At 37.5% G+C, this 18,295-nt stretch overlaps 1 protein-coding gene across 1 annotated transcript in view; it reads right to left on the bottom strand.

Annotated features, from left to right (window-relative positions):
- SULF2 (sulfatase 2) overlaps positions 1–14,426 on the bottom strand; it is an 86,769-nt gene extending 72,343 nt beyond the window's left edge. Inside the window, exon 1 of the mRNA XM_021539237.3 lies at positions 14,296–14,426. The gene's annotated coding sequence lies outside the window, so the exon portion shown is untranslated. The remainder of the gene's footprint in view (positions 1–14,295) is intronic.
- Positions 14,427–18,295: the final 3,869 nt, after the last annotated feature.

The raw sequence follows: 18,295 nt of genomic DNA, 5'->3' as shown, positions 1-18,295 counted from the left end.
AAAAAGAAAACCATAACAGGAAAAATTTCAGTACACTAAATATGTATTCAAATCTTGGGTATAGTAATGGAATCAGTACCCATAAACAGCCAGCACTAATTACCTGTAGCCCTTACCCCTAAAGCTGCATGGCAATTTACAGTTTGAGAGGAAGGTTTTTGAAATTATATCCGTTAGGCTAAACAACTAGATTCATGAATGTCATTAACAGACAGCTTACAGTCATGTTTAAAAGATCAAAACTCAACGCTATTTTTTTTACATATTTGCCTTTTAAATACAAATCTAATCTCAAAATAACACTGTTTTTTCCATTAATGTTTACACTTCAAATAGAACTATTTTCAAGCACAAATATAGCAGATGAGCTTCTTCATACCATTCCTATATAATAGAATATTTATGCAAAGTATTTTCAGTCTGTTGAGACGAACAACAGTAGTATCTAAAGTGTGCTCAAGTGCCCGCAATGTAGGCAGTGGCAATTAACCTTGCTGCAAGTGTCAAAGTGCACTGAAGAAAGAAATCAAACAAGAGTGGAATCTCTGACAAGTTCAGTTAAGTAATTGAAATTAAGAGCCATTACGAAGGTAATTTCTTTTCTATAAACAGAAGCATTTCTGAGACATTATTTATTATGCTATTCATCAAGCAGTATATGCAATCTTCTATGATAATTCAAAACATTTTAAAAAATCTTTTCCCTTTTTGCAGATGCACATGCAATGAGAGTCATATTCAGTGAATTTCTGAAGTTTCTTTCTGAAATACTATTTCAGAAATGTTTTAATATTTTCCTTTTACTGTCGTTTTCTCATGCCTCCCTACCTTGGCCTTAAAAAGTAAATCACAGGTCATTGCATTGTGAGGTACTCAAAAATTACTTGTGATAAATGAATGCATGACATTAGACTGCCCCATCAACAAGAGAGCAAAATTAATTTTACTCACAAAACTTAACCTGAACACACACCACAAAAGGACATTAACCAGAACACAGTATGTTTCTCTTATCTGGTCTTGAAGGAATTAAGATTCAGCCTTCGATCTGAAAAAGTTCTTCTTAGCTTAATAGCAGCAACCCCACATTTGTACAAATTAATAGAAACATCAGATATATCTATACAGGAATAACTTCTCTCATTGATTTCTTTTTAATCACGAGAGATATCACTGAGCTTAAGATTTGAAAGATATGAAAAACATACTCACAAACTCTTTAAAAAGTTTGTAATATGGTTATTTTCAACCACTAACCAAGAGAAGCAATTCCCTTATAAATTGATGAAAAAGGGAATTACACTGTGTGTAATTCCAATCTTCTCAGTCACAGTTGTTTTTTTCTTCTAGCAGTAGGAATACTTGGAGTTGAAATAGGGAAAAGACCCATGGAGACCACCACCAAGTCTGAAATCCTGTTAAACAGTTAACAATACCAAAACTAACAGACCATGACAGAATAATCCCATAAAAAGAAAAGACCAGGGACTAAGCTGCGGAGCACTTTAACTAGCTTTATACATAGAATTCCCTGTACTCTCAGATGACTGACAGAAGAAGTTCTCATTTTCAAGATGCTTCAGTCACTAAAAAGAGAGGGATTTAATACCTCACAACTTAAAATTCTTTTTGTTTCAACTTAATTTTCAAGAAAACCAAAACAAGATAAGAGGCTGATATTCTAAGTCTTCTGCTGCTGTAAGAAAAAGAAACAAAAAAACCCCAAAAAACCCAGGAAAATACAGGACACATTTTCATCATTTAAGTTTAGGCACAAAGCCACATTGGAACAACATAACAAACCACAACTTCAGTATTATTTCTACAGATTCACTCTTCTTTTTTCACCTTTACAAAAAGGAGAAGGGCTGCAGTGCACAGTAGGATTCAAAGTGGTGGATTTTTTACATACATGCTCTTAAAATAGAGGAAAAAAAAATCAGTTTAACAACCAGTTAGAATATATGCAAAGTCCCATCTGGATGGCAGTGGTTTCACAGCAAGCAACACCGCTTGTACAGTCCTGTCTCAGGAATGTTTTTATTGTGTTCAATGTGTTTTACAGGTAACAAGGAAATTAGGACAGATAAAAGGGTAGGCCAGCTCTTCCTGGTTGGTGCAGGTAGATGATCTCGAGCAAAATTGCAGAACATACACCAAGCAAAGACACTGCTTATTTAGTGTGGTGCTCTAAGCCACCTGATTTAATAGAGCAAGTTCCCAAGAATCTGTTAAAGGAAATTTCTCCCATCCCTCTAGATATTGTATATTTGAAACATATGATCATCAAGAAGTGATTCTTATGTCATAAAAAGTCCCAAAATAAAGCAAGTGTCTGAACAAGTGTCCTGTAACAGCCCAAAATTCCACATTCCCCTGCCAAACCCATCTCTCTACATGGACAACAAAGAACTCAGGATTACTGTAGAAGTACTTCTATCTGCTTTTTGCAGAGCACTCAATAAATCTTTTCTAGCTGTTCCAGCTGCTGCCACAGGCAAAGCAAAAAATAAGTAAGGATTTTATCTCCAAAAGAAATTTGTGGTAAAAACTTCAGGGAACAGACAGCACAGAAAAGATTGGCTCTAGAACAGCTGTTTCTCAAGGTCTCACCCTGTAGGAACTTGATGTTCTAATTGCCAGAAAATGCACAGGTTGTTTTGGATTATGTATTAATTAACAGATCTGTGGCACAGACAGCATGAACTGCTACTATGAATGGGTGTGAATAACCATTCCACATTTTTTAGCTGATTGTTGGATAACATCACTTCCTTAAAAACAACATATACTTCATGGAAGAGCCCACCCAGGTGCCAGAGAAACCAATTAGCATCAGAAAAGTGGTATTCAGATCTGCCCTTAGAAAAGATCTTCATTATTATTTTATGGCTATATTCAGATTTATTTGCATAACACATCATTGAATAATAGAATTGCATCAGTTGCAAACTTGCCTATTAACATCTGCACTGGTTCTAGCTTAATTTAAAGCATGAAAAAGAGGGGAGTTCCTGGGAAGCTGCCAGCAGTAAAGTCCTCCTGCACTTTAAGCAAATAGTTTGTTTCCTCCACAGGAGACAGATCAATACTCAAGAAACAAAAACAAAATCAAGAAAAGCTAAAAGCTTAGTCATGTAAATCAGGGGGGAAGAAAAGTGAAAGAAAACTCATTGGCATTCTACAACTTCTGCAGACCCCCATGGCCCATTAGCTAATTTCTGTTAAAACACAGAGCTCTGGAATGATAAATGCCAGAGGCACATTTCTAAAGGTTTGTGGTTACTGAAATAAACATGTCCCTGTTCCCAGGACACCAAGAGACAGAAAATTAACCAGAGGTTAACTGGGTCATTAGCTATAGCACAATATAGGTCACTGCAGATTTAATTTAGTTTGTGTTCAGCTAAAGAATCAAATACAGCAACCAGTTCTCACAGCAGGAAAGCACGTATCTTATCAGCGTGCTGACGTATCTTAGATACCAGGACACCATGTCTGTCATGGTTCATACCACTTTTAACTGATGTCACATTATTTTGATGAATCAAATTACAGCATCTACACACACATGCATACAACTTAAATGGTTCTGAATCTAAGTATTCAAATACATGCACAAATACTGAATATTTAACATCTAAGCTTTTCCTCCAAAACAGGGTTGGCAAGAAAGTAGTCAATACACAAGCCTAAAAAAAAAAAGTCATGTGGGTTAAGAAAAAGCCAAAACATCAGGTTTTAATGAGTTTCATCAGCACCTAAATAAGATATATAAGTATTTTGTCTCAATACAGTCTCTTATGAACAACATACTTCAGGAGCTCTAACATGAGAAGCCCAATAGCCCAAATGCTGCAAGAATTGGTAATACTAAATAAACATTTAGAACCTGTTTGTACCCTACAGATATGCATCAGTCTGCACTAAAGAAAAGGGTTTTGAAAGACTGCACAAATTATCAATAATCCTGCATAATGTATTTCAAACCAGTGGGGTCGATTTACTTTTTTAAATTAGATTGAACTTAAGACCTTAAAACAGGATTAGATAGAATAAAACAATAAATAGATTTAAGCAAGGACTTCAAGACTTTTAAATCTCTGCAGTAAAATTTTTGTTACAAGTGTGTAGCTCTCCTAGAATTCAGAGACATCTAGCACATGCATTACTAACTTATAACCTAATACTTTTCTTCACTTCATGCAGAGCTCCAGAAATGTGGCTCATGAATTCTCCTACCAAAACCTGCATCAAGATCAGAAGTAAAGAACAAAAACAAAAAAGGCATTTAACAAAACTCAAATTCCGTAGTACTATTCAGTCTAGCTTCATAATCACATGAACGTACAACTTCTGCAGCACAGGGTTTCTAGAGCAGATGACACAAAACATAAATCCATTTAGATATCAGAAGAACCACCAAGCAAATAATCCCCTGTGGAATCGTTTGAACTCCTCAGGGAAATCCCCAGGGCCCTGCCCTGGAAGAATATACTATAGAGTCTCTACCTAAGCTGAAAGAAAAGACTTTCCCACGGAACCTTGCAACACTGTGATCCACCCCAGTTTACGTTCCCCATATGTTCCTAATTCTTGTGGTTTCTCCTATTCCCGTTTCCTCAGTGGTTGTGATACCCCTGGTGGCTGGCCCTGTCTTCTCTGTAGGCCAATGCCCTCTGCCCTGCCCTTTGTGCCACCCCCGTGCCCTCAGACCACTGGCCACTGACCCCTGCTTAACCTTGTGCAGAGCACACCCAGGTCTTTTGTCCCTGATTCCCCTTCGGCGTGCTGGAATAAACCTTTACTGGAACTTATTGTACAAAAGGCCTTTTTTGCCTCTTTGCTGAGCTAGCTGTGCTGAGTGTGGTGTGTGTGGACTTGACTGCTTTGCCTGAATGCCTACCCAAACAGCTTTTCCACAGGAGATTCTTATTGGGAAATAGGTAGCAGCTTCCACCATCTAAAGCTCCACGCTGCTACAATCCCCCAGTACAATATAGTTTCCATACCATATGCTTTAGTGTCATTGTTTGGAATTTGTTTTCCCCCCATCCTCCAACAGATGATGTGGAATGTTCAGTAACATCTAAAATTTATAGTCAGCTATGTTATTGCACTCCTGAGACATCTTTTTACAATACAGTAGTAAATCAACCCATAAAAGGCTTCCTGGGAAATTAGTTTATTAAGTACCTACTAATAGTCAAAGAAATCCTCACCGTATTCCAACTTAACACAATAATCTTCACAACATACCAAACACATTGAGGTCATCAGACAAGCAATTCTAAATGCTGCTCCTTCTGAATACAAAGTTTACATGGGACTTAGAATATAGTTTTAAATTAACAAGTCCTACTGTTTTTTTAAAAATAAGCCACATAGAATCATTGTTTTCTTGCATTGGAAATGTTATCTTTCAACCTGCCATTTTTCTAACAATTTCCTCTCCTCTTCAGCTGTCTTTTTTTCCGAAACAATCTTATTCTAGTCATACTTACACACATATCTTCAAGTTAGTTCCCGTCTCTTCATATCACCTTACTGATCCATACTCAAAGAGCTCAAAACTGCAAACTACCACCCAGAAGAACGCTTCAAGAATCGCTGTAAAAAGTGCAATCCAAACATAAATTGTCAAGAACTGTTAAAACAGTAATACAGGTTCAATATAGTGAAAGCATAAATTTATAGGCAAAGAAATTCCATCATGGATTACTAATTGTGACAATTGTAAACCCAGTACAACTTGTAGAACTTGCTGAGCGATGAGGACTTCTCAGTATCATACCTCTTTACATCTGTATTCTTGTTCCATGCTAAAGTGCCTATTATCAGCTGCAACAAGAGATAAAACACTGAGCTTGACAGGTCTCTATAACTGCCTTGGTGTGAGAATAAGAATATTGGATTAGGCCAGGGCATTACTCATCTCCAATGGCCCAATACTATCTTTACTTTTGAGATTTTTAAACAGGCATTTTTTAAGTAGACCAATGAAATACATGCCAAGTTATTTTCCAATTTCTGCTGATACAAACTGAGGTACTCAAAATACGTTTTCACCACCTTCAGTACATGCATGATAGTATTTTTCTTATAAACCCAGCCCAAAATAAGGTCTTGAAACAGATATGCAACATCCTTGGCTTATTTAGTAAGGTAAAAACAGATAATAATATGCCACTCAACTATGTTAACATTAACATAGCTAGGAAAGTGGCTACTGCAGCATGCTCTCTCTCATTTTTTCTGTCATTTAAAGAGACTAACTACTTTGAAATTGTCACACAGGTTTTTCTAAAGAAGGAAAGAAAAATCAAGGTATTCAAGTAGAAGTCTGACAGACCACAAGAATCTGCAGTGAACTGCATTACACTGGAAGTGATTTTTAGCTCAGCCTTGCATTTTCTGCAACTTACGCACCACAAACAGGATTCCTGTAATATCATTATTAAATCCTGCTTTAGAAATAAAACAAGAAGTTCCTATCTGCAGTAAATAATTTCACCTTGAAACTCCATTTAAGGCTCCCACCACAAAAAACAGCTGACATCTTCTGCAGAGGTTTCCACTTGAAGTACAAGAACTTCTCTGTTAGTGGTTTCTACAGAATACATGCTAACAAAGAAAAGAAGATAACACAGAACAAATGTATCAGTTTTTTTCTTTAGTGACAATATAATAGAAAAAGTAAACTTGAACTACTTCCTTCAGAACACAGTGCAACACCGGAAACGCATTTACCAAGAGGAATTGGACACTCTTCCTAAGGCTACTGTAAAACAGGAACAGAATCTGGGATCAAAGGTTTGAAGGAAGCTACTTCTGCAGCTGACCATCTTCCCTTCTGTGTCAGCAAAGTACAGAAGGTGAATAAAAGGAACAATTTGAATGCTGCTTTGCAGTATCAGGGTCTATTCTAGGTTATAAACTTTCTAGGGGTAGCAGAAGTTCACTCAAAAGTAAGTTAATTTATAGAGGACATAATTTTTGCCTTTTTCCCCCCTCCTCATCTCTCTGCAGATGCTGATTCATTTCTTTTGATTGATTCCTCTACGGGAAACATTTCTTCAGCTTGTCAGAATAGTGAAGCACAGGATTGAAAAATACAATTTTCTGGGAAGCTGACATACACTCAAACATTTCATTTTAATTCACTTGAACTTAATAAGTTTAGTTTGTGTTGAGCAAAATGAATCAAAACTAGACAGTTCATATTCTGACAGCGTATAAGAAAGGGATAGGAAATAGCAGAAATCAAGAGTATAAAAACTGGCATGTTGTAGTTCAATGATTTAAAATCCTGATCTGCTAATTGTGAGACTTTTCTCACCAGAAAATAAAAATTAAGACTGCAATCAAGAGTCAAATTAACTGGGTCACTGAGATAAATCCAGAGCAGATTTTTTAAAAACAGAGACCAGAGGTCTGAAAGGCATTTAGTTGTCCTTATTCTATGATGCTTTCAAATTTTATTTCAGGTTTGATTTGGTTTTTTTTTTTAATTCAAAAGCACAACTGAAAAATTTGTTGAATACTACACCACATAACTACACTGCATTCATTAGGATTAGTGACATATGTACTACACACCAGTGCCAATGAGATATTTAAATTTATGTTGCTATGCAAACAAGTCTACAAGGATAATCAGCACACTGGAAAAATCTGATCTTGGTTTAGGTTTGTTTTAAATCAAAACCACTTTGCAACAGTGGATTCCAATGAATGTTAGGTGCTCAGTGCCAACTGTCTTGCTCTAAGAGGCTGCCTGGCTGTTTGTTTAGTAAAGCAAAATAGCATCTAACTACACACTAGACAAGGAGGAAGCTGCTTAGCATACACTAACATGTAAATCAAGAGCTCAAATTTAGTGTTAATAGCTTCCCTGCTTCTGATATAAACCTTCCTTACTACACAGTCCCCATTAAACTTCTTCACACATGTAATTAAAGCAAGGGACTAACTTAGCTTTATTCACCAAAGTAGTCACAGAATATTTTTGATAGTTAAAAGTTAAAACTTCCAGTAATACTTCATCTTTTTAAAATTTAATATAACTGTTCTTTTAATTGCTTTAATTGTAATATCTTCATTCTTACAAGAACTGGTAAAAAATGTTTGAGGTATCTGAAAGTTATTTTTGTAATTCTGAAAACTACTTACTATTTAAGGCTGTCTAGTTCTTTGCAAACTGCAGCCATATTACAAGATAAAAGCAGGATGAATTCACAGTTTAGTTTTATTGTTTGATAGTACAGTAACTTCAGCTGTACCTTTAATGAGATAAATGGTAGTGGCTGAAATATAGTACTCAGTCACACTTTAGAACAGTGGTGCAGAAGCTATAAAATATAAATTATAGTAGGTAATAAGCTACTCTAAATGCATCACATTGTTGAAGCTTTTATGATCTGTAGCTAGCAATTTTAGTACTCCAACGTGAAACTACAAATCCTTACTCTACTAGAGACAGGAAGAGTAAAAATCACAAGGATTATCTGAAACTAGATTAAGCCTTTCCCTAAAGGCCTTCCCTAAAGCCATGGTTAATGCATTTCACCAATTAAACGTGTAAGTTAGTATTACAGTCAGCCATCTGATGGAAAAGGACTTAATAAGTGAACTAAAACTGTTAAAAACTAAAAGACAGTCTCAAAATTTTCAAGAAGATTACAAGAGGAGGAAATTGAAACTACACCACTTTTCTGGAGTGAAGTGCTGGACTACTTGCACTTCACTCCAGAAAATCAGGACAAATCCCTATTCAACAGCAGTGCCTGAAAGAAAGGAAGACACCAACAGAGGTATTAAGTAAGTAGAACAGTCTCCAGCTTTTTTTATGGAGGTGAAAATGAAACCTCTTTTGCTTAGAGGGAAATATTTTTGTCTTGCCATATAACAACTTCCAAAAGAATACTTACATTACTTACAACCTGTAATTTTCTCATTTACCATTTGTCAGGGCCCAAAGATCTTTTACTGCACATAGAATGCTTGCACATGTTTAATGATCATTTTACCAAACAAATGTCACAGTTTGAATTTAAAAAATCAATTAATGTTGCTGATATTACTAATTTAACACCATTAATATACTGTGAACAGCTACAGAACCTACAGGATCTTGTACCTTATCTAAAGTCCACCGGTTGCAAGTCTGCTCTTCAGCAGACAGCACCAAGAAGATAAGCCATGCAAATATCACAGGCAAAGTAATTTAATAGAATTTTTAATGATTGCTTTGATCTTACAGTTAGACTATCAAACAAAGGTGACTAAGACAGATCATTAGATAGAGATTTATATGTACTAGTTAGAATTCATTTATCTACTCTTAGAGATGGCTCCACTTTCATCAGTGTTCTAGGATCTGGAATAGTTGGAAGACACAACTGGACCACAGACACCATCATATCATGATACTGCTAGATATCCAACAAGAGATGAAGATTTACCCAGTGAATTAGAAGGCAGAAAACACACTGCAGTGTTGTCTTTGACAGCAAACATACTGTCTCACACTTCCATATGCACAACTAAGTTACGTTTTATACAGTAATTTGTCTCTGCACACATTACCTATGAAAAAAGGCTTTCCAAGAGCAGAAACATAAAATTTTTCTCTAAACCAGTCAAGTCTTCCACAATGACTACTTCTCCCTCTGATAAAGAATGGATGACATAAAGGAGTCCAGTTATTTAGGAAGTCCTTCAAATGGTGCTGTACTGTACTACACGGGAAAATAAAAAAATTAAGTACTAGTCTTCTTATCATGTGCCTACCCAGTATCTGTTGTTGGAGAAGTATTGAAAATTTTGTTCTTAGAATTTTGGTACCTTAACTTTCCTTAGAAGTAAGCTGCAATTTCCCAGACAGCATATTTCAGTCATATTTAAATCACAGAAGTAAAATGTATGAGTTTGAGATACTTATATTAAAATTATAAAAACAGAGCAAAACTCCACCATAAAACACACTCTGGACCTTTTTGACTTGTGTTCTTTCTACCCACTGGGGTAACATGCAGGTAATTGCAAAAAAAGATGCACAAAGAAATTCACATTGTTAACACTTCAACCACAAAGACAGAATCCAGAAGAAAAATAATAAATCTATATGCAGAGCTAAGAAACTCTATATAACAGGTCAATTGATCAGGACTTACAGATACCAAAAACCCATAAGGTATTTTCCTTATTCAGTCTCCAGACTGAAAAGAACAGCAGCTACTGACACAACTCAGCATCTTTTAGATGCACAATCTTCCTTTCCCAAATACTACTCAAAATCACAAGTTCTTATATAAAGTGATGTCACCCTGATTCTTAAGACTTCCTAAAGCCTTCTAAGTTAACATTCCTTTAGATAACTTTCCCACACAATTTCTGTAAACAACATATTGTTTACATTCTTTCATGGGGGTGGAGAACACTTGATGTACTAGTAGTTTATCCAATGTCTTTGAAGAGGTGGCCCATTCACTCTCCAATCCAATGTCACCCTTGGGAAGGTATAAAAGACAGAGTCAGATAATCAACTTTCTTCTTTACCTTGCAAGTAGCAGGTGGCTCGTGTCATGCTTTCACGTGTCCTACAGCAACAAAGTGATATAATCTATTAAGTTGGAGAGTCATAGTCAATGACTCAATTTTGGAGATTATCAGAACTGTCAGATCATAGTAGAGCTACACTCTTTACCGGGTTTCCTACCTCAGGGATCAGTAATTTCAGTGTTTCACAATGACTGCTGCCTAAAATCTACAAATAAGAAAGGCAATTCAATTGCTTTCCTTTCAGGAACTTGAAATAAGGTGCTGCCCATTTCTAAATGAAATAAGTCTTCCAGAAGCAATGAAATTTCATCTAATATTTGTCATTTCTTGATACGTAAGACCATTCACGTCTTATGTATCGATATTTACAGTTGCTTATCCATCACCACAAAGTTGCAACCTTCATTTCAGAATACTACATACAGGTTAGCAACAACTAATAGCCTGATAGATTAACTTTATTTTGACACTCTCCCCCAACAATCCATTAAATATGGCAAATCAGTACTAGTAAATACTCATCAGAACTTTTATTTCAGTTCCACAAACCGCTTAAAGTCAGTGACCTTAGAGCTGCTATTCTGATTTTACTGCAAAAGGTGAACTAATGCCAGAAAACACGCACAGAAATACAAAATATCAAAGAGAAACTAGAATAACATTTTTATAGAATTCAGAAATATTACACATCCTTTTTCTTCCTACAGAGGTCAGCCGCTAATTAGCTGAAATCCTCCTTTATTGAACTTGTACTATAATTTCAAAAATTCTTCCCACACACCATTTAAGGGAAGGGTGAGGACGGGTGGCAGAAACAGTGGAGAAGCAATTAACCAGCAAGAAACTACATGGAGAAATTCAGACAATTTCCAAAAGTTAAACAAAAATCCAAGTGTATAAGAAAGTCATATAAATAGGAAGTGGGGGGCAACGGGAAAACAAAAAATAACAAAAAAAACCCATAACAACAAAACAAAATACTAAAAAAAAACACACACAAAAAAAAAAAAGAAGACAAAGTAAGTCCCACTCATTAAGCTTGTCAGGTTTCAAATTAAATCATGGTTTGTACTAGAATAAACCCAAGATATTCTAAAGAACATGAGCATACTGGAACATCCATTTTATACATAAGCCTATATGTCATTATTATGTCTACTCCAGCCTGAGAAACTGAGCCAGCACACTGATAAAAAATTAGAACATGTTCTGTCAAGAATACTGCAAGAGACAACTGAAAAGGCAGGTTTTACCTACTCTTCATGAAAATTGACAAAGGCATGGGGTATTCTACCCAGAAGTATGTTCTCACTGAAAACTTTAACCAAGATTCTTTGATGGGTTTGCAGAAGTTCTTGATCTTACTGTCACTCAATTCTAAATTTCACAGTAAGACAACATCTTCAGATGGCTGAACGAAGTATGTTAAGAGGAAAAAAATGAAAAAAATATTGGTTTCAGTGAGGAGTTACAACTATTTAAAAAATATTTTAATCACTGTATAGCATTTTATGCTATCTATAAGTAAGTATATATAGTATCTATAAGTTAGATATCTGACATTGAAATTAATTCTTTCTAAAAACAATCTTGAAGGGAAGGTAAAATATAAATTTGCACCAAGTTGTAGAGTTTCTTGAGATTAGATATTAAATCTATCATCTCAAAAATACGTATTTCTATTACACAGCAAAAGTGTTTGCTTTATTCTATCACCTTCTCGCTCACAACACAGAAGGCTCTGAATCATTTATATATCAGTTTTAAATCAGTTATATTTGCAAATTTGATATCACCAAGACTGTTTGAATTACTGTTTGTAGATAAGCAACCATAACTCTTCCAACCCGAGATCCTTAAAACAGAAATGCTCAAGAGGAAGCCACAGCAGTGAAATACACAAACTTTCTTAAAAACAAAACATAGCCAGAGCAAAACATCATCCATTACAAATTAACATTTTGTTTCATGAAATGCTACTTAGGTAAAAAACAACTACAGACATTTTCCTATCCATTTAGAAGAAATGACAGAGAAGCTGGTATTGAAAGGGGAAACGAATGAGTTTATGCAATACGGACAAACACTTTCAGCTAGAAATTATCCTAAATGAGACTCTTAGCAAGGAATCTATTGAAGGAAAAAAAAAAGAAAACAAATACAAAAAAGCCCATCAAATAATATATAGCCAAAACACAAGTACAATTAAAAGTGTCTTTTTTTTTCAAATATCTAAGTCCAGGGGGGAAAAAATGCATTAAAGGATTTGAGACTAACACTCTATATTCTGAATGAGACTAAAACAAACACCTACAAACCCCTCCAAATTCAAATGACAAAACGTCCACACTAGGGAAACTCTTTGATACCAGAAACCTGGCCTTCAATTCCATGATTTGTGTTGAAGAGCGTGCAGAGTTCACCTAACTCCCTAACAGAGATTAAAAATAAAGCTGTCTTTAACTTCTCTCATGTTCCATTTCGCTACCCCTCTTCACCCCCCAAAAAAACAAGAGGAGCAGCTAAGGTTAACTGAGAAGTTAGCAAGAACAGTTTAGCTTTTGAACAGCACATTTTAACTTTTCAGTTTCACTGCTGTAGAACATTTTATGAAATGCAAGGATTAGTTAAAGTCTGTAAAAATGATTAACTCTGACTACTCTAATAATACTTTAAATCTAAAAAAATTGCTCATAGGTATCACTTTTACTTTCATATAATGAGAAATTCAAAAGAAACACTAAACATTAGCAGGGATAAGCTACAGAATATCTTCATGCAAACTCATTGAAGTTATGCTTGGAGAGGAGAGAGAGAGAAGGAAAGAGAATTGCCACATATATAGCTAGCACAAAAACAAACACTCCAGCTGCATCCTTTGGAGAACTCAACCACATTATACTCTAGTGCATAAGTTCTAAAAGCATGGCCTGCCATGCCTTATACACTACATGCACTGAGAATAAAAGCTATTGCACTGCAGATTAATTTTGGAATGCAGCTGCCACTTAATCAATTTAAGGGCTTTTCACAACAACTCCCTGTGTAAGAAGACATTCGTTATCAATAGGAAAAAAAACCACAATTTATTGCCACGGTAAGAGTTTTCGAAAAAATATAGTATTTTTACCATTTATTTCTTACTAAATTTAACATTAGTCACAGAAAAGCATAATCAGTTATGCATCCATTCACATGTCTGAAAGTCGGAGAAAACAAAGGAGATGACAGAGATGCTTCACCTCTGTTTTAATAGCCATACATGATTTTAAAACAAACCAACAACAACAATTAAAAAAATAAGAAAAAAACCACCAAAAACACAGCTAATTAGAGCCCCCACTTCCATTGGTCTGCAAGTCCTACATCCAGATTTACGCCTAGTCCCTTCCTTGCAGGGGTGTTGAACAGCCCAGCACAGGACTAGAAATCAGAAGTTTTCAGCACAGGACATTATTTGCCACTGTCTCACAGAGTGACCTTGGGCAAGTCACTTCTCCTGCATCTCAGCTCCCCACCTGACAGTCCGTCCCCAGATCCCCACTGAGCGCCGAGGACCGAAACCCGGTAATTACTCACTGTAAGTAACTCTACATCGATGAAGCTGCAATAAAGGAAAAGGGGGAGTGGGGATTTCCCCTCACCTACAGGTGATAGAAATCCCCCCGGGAAGGATTGTGTCTCCCACTCCGGGGAGAATCCCCCCAGCCTTTCCCCGGTTCCCCAGCGTACCGGTTGGACCAGCGGAGGCGGCAGCTCCGGCTCCCGGCCCGAGCGCGGGCGGCAGCCGCGCCCTCCGGGCCTCGCGCCCGCCGCCGGAGCAGCCCCGGGGAGCCTGGCCGGCTGCGCGTGGATGCGGCACCCAGCGCTCCGCAGCGGAGGCGGTCCCGGCACCCCGGCGGGAGGCGAGCGAGCTGGGCTGTGGGCGCCGCGCCCCCGCCGCGGAGCCGCCGCCGCGGAGCGCCGCCCGCCCGTCCCCGCGCCGCTGGCCAGTGCGGCCGCGCCGGGCGCCGGCTCGAACCATCTGCTGCGGGGCGCCTCCCCCAGCCCCTTGCCGGGGGCTCCCGCCCAAGCGCAGCCAAGGAGGGGGAAGCCTGCAGAGAGCCCGCGGCCCCTACAAGGAGCCCTTCGTCCTGTGCATCTCGGGGGCTGGAGCCGAGCTCCGCCTCCTTCCCCCCGCAAGAAAATCGCCCGGTCCCAGCGCTGCCGCTTCTCCCTGAGCGCTCGGCTCCCTCCCAGCGCGCGGCGCCCGCCCGGACAGCCGCCTCAGGAGCATTCCTCAGGAGGAACGGGGATGCCAGGGAGCAAGAGCTGCATGTGGGACTGATCCTCCCCAGGTGTGCAGGCGATAAGTCTCGACCTGATAACATTTTTGCACTTCCCACCTAAATAACAGGAATTGTCCATGTAGAACGTTGCACGGAGTAATGTGTCTCATCCTGCTTCAGTGGGAGAAACGGGGCTAAAATCTGTCTGTGTTTAGACTTAGACGTCTCTTGTGAGCAAGCTCTCCCAAAAGAGCCAAGTCTCTTTCACTATTGAACAGGTTTGAGTTTTAGCCATTCACGTTCCCAGTCGGAGGGTTTTCCCGCAGACATGAGGACAGTCTATGTGCACAGTCCTTTATTTTAGGTCTCCACCCCAGACAACAGTAGCTGAGATACAGCGCAGGTGTAAAATTTCACGAAAGCAGAGCGATAGTTCCTGTTTTACTTCTCTTTTTGTATTAATAATTTCCTTGTTACAGATCTTTCTGATTATGCTTTTTAACCAGGTGCCTGCATTTCCTGTTGATTCTGCAGAGAAAATCCCGGGACTAAGACACTATTCCAACAGGTTCTAGAGTAATATTTTTAGAAACTCGTGTCAATAAAAAGATGCAAATGCATCTCAACTTTTAATAGCTTAAAGTTAAGAAAATAATCTTGGGATTCATGATGTGTAAAGGAAGAAAGGTGCATTTCTTTAATGGGCGAACACAAGTTCTAATTTGTTTGTTTTTTTTCATTTTTTGAAATTGTCAGATTCTTATATCTCACCAGAACAGTGTCAAATTATTGATTTTATACTGGAGTATGGACTGGACACAATTTGCAGGACTTGAGGATTTGATGTATAGACAATTTTATGATGGGCTGAATGTCAAAGGGTCAAAATGAGATGGATAATCTTGCAATTAAATTAATCATAGGCTCTTTTATTCTAAAAAAATATTTCTGGAACCAACCAGTTGTATTTCATACTAATGCTGTTATGACATGGGTTGTAAGTGGTTCAATATGTTACTCCAAACAGACATTTTCAAAGATGGGATCTATTTCTTGCCCACTAAAAAAGTTATGTCTTTGCATTAAAGGGGGTCAACATAGCTGAGCTTTATCTTATTATTACAAAAAAAGCTCTAAAAAGTACACAAAATTAAGTGATTGCAATCTTTCTTGTAAGACTCCAAATGGATGAAATTTTGTTCTCAATGTGCATGTGTAATGCCTCTAAATCTGAAAGGACAATTTGTCATTATAAGATATTTTTAAGGAACAATTTCTATATAGTTATAATTACCAGAATGATAAATTGGCTAGTGAATCTTCCATTAATCTTACAAAGCTGTTCTCAAGCCTAAGTTATTCCCATATATATTCTAATCAAGACTGGTCATAATAAGTTTGTGAGATATTATATATAGCATTAATACAAGTTTTTGTCTTACGACTTCAAAAAAGTTATTATTGATTTTATTAGTATACAGACATTCCTTCTAACAGCTTAAACAAATTGACATAGGTATCAAATACATGCATGAAAAATTGCTCTTCTCTCGAGTGAAGAGCATGCTGTCATCATATATGAAAGACAAAGGATGGTTATAAATAAAGCTACATATAGGCACACATCTGACCTCTGAAACAGTGAAAATACAAATAACTTGTTCAATTGTACAAGAAATCTTGGCAAAGTCTAAAAGCATAGACAGGTAGGTCTGTCCCAGTCCACTGCTATAATAAACAATGCTAGTAAATATAAAACCTTATGTCTTAAGTCTCAAAATAATATTTTTCTATTAAGTGGTTTAATTTACAAAATGACTGGAGCAAAGGCAGTTGCTTGCATTTTTAAAATACATTTTCTTTCTGCTTGCTAATTACCCTTTTACTACTTTTTGTAGAGATTAGCAATATGACAAATTCTGCATGCATACACCATGTATGTGTGTCATGGATGTCAATAGGCCAAGATCAATTTAGGATTTTTCTTTTGTATTTTTACTTGGAATGTGACCTTGGCCAGTTTGCTGAACTTGCCTGTGAATCGTTCTTTCATCTGTGAGATCTGAGACAGTTGAACTTGAAGAAGGACACTTTATTAATTACAGTATTTAATTAATTTATTTATAAAAAAATAACTAGTAAATAATGTCTTTGAATATAGGCATTCAGTCATTGTGCATCATAACATGTGGCAATATATGCTGCAGCCCAGAAAGCCAGCTGTATGCTGGGCTGCACCAAAAGCTAAGTAACCAGCAGGTCAAGGGCTGTGATTCTCCTCCTCCACTGCTCTTATGAGATTCCACATGGAGTACTGCATCCAGCTCTGAGGCTCCCAACACAAGGAGGGTGTGGACCTGCTGAAGCCCCTCTGGAGACAGACTGGGAGAACTGGGGGTGTTCAACCTGGAGAAGGGAAGGCTCCAGGGAGATTTTAGTGACCCTTCCACTGCTTAAAGGACTCCAAGAGAGCTGGAGAGTGACTTTGGACAAGAGGCTGGAGCAACAGGACAAGGGGTAATTGCTTTCCACTGACAGAGGGCAGGCTTAGGTCCATATTAGGAAGAAACTCTTCCCTCTGAGGGAGGTGAGGCACTGGCATAGGTTACCCAGAGAAGCTGTGGATATCCCATCCCTGAAGTGTTCAAGGCCTGGCCAGATGAAGATTTTAAGCAACCTGGAAAATGTCCTTGCCCATGCCAGAGGGGTTGGAACTAAATGATCTGTAAAGTCCCTTCAAACACAAAACATTCTATTATTCTAGGATTACAGCATTTTCTCCTGTTTTGTTCTAAGCAGCAAATATTTGGCAGTCTATAGAATGTAAAATAAGGTTCAGAACCTAGGCAGTGTTTTTTTGTCAAATATAGTAAACATCTTAAAATCATCAAAGATCCTTTGTGAAAGTAATTTAGAGAATAAGCCTTTTTTTCATTGGTTAGGCAGTGTATCAGCATTGCATGCAGAGGTAAAGCTGCAAGCAATTATAGCTCAGGAGACCAAAGATAGAGAATTAACAGGTTTCCACAGAATTCATTATGAAAAACACTGTATCTCTGAAAAACTTGGTTTTTCTTCATTTAACATTATTGTGGTGCCTAGTTATGGGAGTTCAATGACATGAGGATCTGGTACTGCCAAGAAAACTATTCCAAAACTATTTTGGTGTGTTTTCCATGTTCAGTAGGTGCCCATTAACACAATAAGCTCAAGAAACACCATCTCTTGCCATTCCCACACTATGGTTTTGCCCTAAGAATGTTGGTTTTATGGTTGTGTGCATGTTGCATATTATTACGCTGTAATTTTCTTTCCCCATCTTTTCTTTATGCAAAGCTGAGCGAAATGTGATCTATTAGGGTGATGCTTTAAGCTGAGATAAAAATATTGATATACACTATCTGTTACAATCTTTTCCTAATGTCTTGGGAGATCCATTAACCTTAAACCAATCCAACAAATCT

The sequence above is a fragment of the Lonchura striata genome, chromosome 20 (genome assembly GCF_050655825.1).
Source record: "Lonchura striata isolate lonStrDom1 chromosome 20, ASM5065582v1, whole genome shotgun sequence".
Taxonomy (NCBI): domain Eukaryota; kingdom Metazoa; phylum Chordata; class Aves; order Passeriformes; family Estrildidae; genus Lonchura; species Lonchura striata.
The sequence above is the reverse complement of the archived record's forward strand: the minus strand, read 5'-3'. Positions and strand labels throughout refer to the sequence as shown.